Genomic DNA, 1634 nt, shown 5'->3' with positions numbered 1-1634 from the left:
ATATACCCTTTTGACATCAAGTTTTTCTGGTGTACTCATTGGCTGCAATCCTGAAAAAAGTATCCGCTGTGTGAATGAACTCAACACGAGGACAAATGTTTCTTTTTGTGCTCACCCATGTGACACACAGGCCAACAGGGTGGCTGATCGATAGGACCAGACAAGCTAATGCGCCCAGTATCGATGGACTAATCAGATTAAAAGCCGGATTAGTATCTCCCGTGGCTTCTTTCCGGTTAACATTGGATAACACTTCTATTGATCTTGGGTTGGGTTTTTTTTACGTTTCTTTTCACAAGTTAATAAATTGTATGTTCTAAATCTGTTTAGCATTCGATGAGTAAGCTAAGATTTATTTTCGGTTGATTTCCTCCTTTTATTCGTACCAGAATAACGTTTTTCTCTCATTTTTGGACACGTACGTTGTAAAATTTCAGAAATGCATACTGGTACCGTCTCAAATACAGAAACAACAAACTTGTGTCCATCTATCTGTAAACCTCTGGCCAATGCATCATGCATTAATCTAATCTCACACGGTACTCACACCCTTCTCGTTCATCAATCTCTTTATTCTTCTTTCCTTTCCTCCTTTAGATTATAGGCTTATCCTCATATTCATAATTACGTCTCCATATCTGCCCTTCTATTGCATAAATAGATCCCCCAACCCGTTTTAAAACGCAACTCAAAATCATCTCGTTCACCATCTTACTATGTTCTTTATCACCACCCCTACCTCTCTCACTCATTTACAACACACACACACACACACACACACACACACACACACACACACACACACACACACACATACACACAAACAAACACACACACACACATACACAAAACGCACACAAACACACAAACATAATAGACACTCATAATATACACATACGTACAAGCATGCATAAAAAATATTAATTATGATGGATCAAGGACTAAGTGCAGAGGATGGGGGGCGGGTAATATGAGTAGACAAGCTAATAATGATAGTGATAATCCTTTATTCTTTTTTTCATATTCACTCGGCGAGGTACACAAAACAAATTTAGCCTAGATAGGCGAACAAGAAAAGAATGTACAAAATCAGACCATGATACCGATGACTGGTTCAAATAATATTTTTCAGCACAGTAGAAAAATAATTGAGGTAGAAGTGAGTAATGAGAAGCCTGTTGACACGATAAATCGCGTAGTGCAGAGAAAAGGAAGACAGACAGACAGAAATAAAAGGATAGAAAAGAAGAAAGATCTACCAGTGGAGCCTCCCAACCATCTTCAAAATGGAGGTGATGGGGGTTGGTGTGGGAGCATTGCATGGGGGAAGGGGGGGGGGTTGCAGTGCTCGGGGTGAAAAGTTAGGGCCTAAAACACTGCAGGCTCTCACAAATAACGTATTAAGATCCTTTTATGTGGGGCTTCCACCGCGTCGCCGACCAAAGCGCCCCCTTAGGCTACGTTCTAGCTAGTTCCATTTTCCCCCACTTAACTGATCCCACTCAGAGTTTCACCTCATCCTCCTCTCCTAACCATGCCCTCTCCCCTCGGGCTTCATTTTGTCACCCATTTATTGTGACTTGGCCTCTATACACCATCGTCTTTGGTGTAGTGGTTAGGAATTTCACCGCCGC

Source organism: Aplysia californica, unplaced genomic scaffold, assembly GCF_000002075.1.
Source record: "Aplysia californica isolate F4 #8 unplaced genomic scaffold, AplCal3.0 scaffold00554, whole genome shotgun sequence".
NCBI classification, from domain to species: domain Eukaryota; kingdom Metazoa; phylum Mollusca; class Gastropoda; order Aplysiida; family Aplysiidae; genus Aplysia; species Aplysia californica.
The sequence above is the reverse complement of the archived record's forward strand: the minus strand, read 5'-3'. Positions refer to the sequence as shown.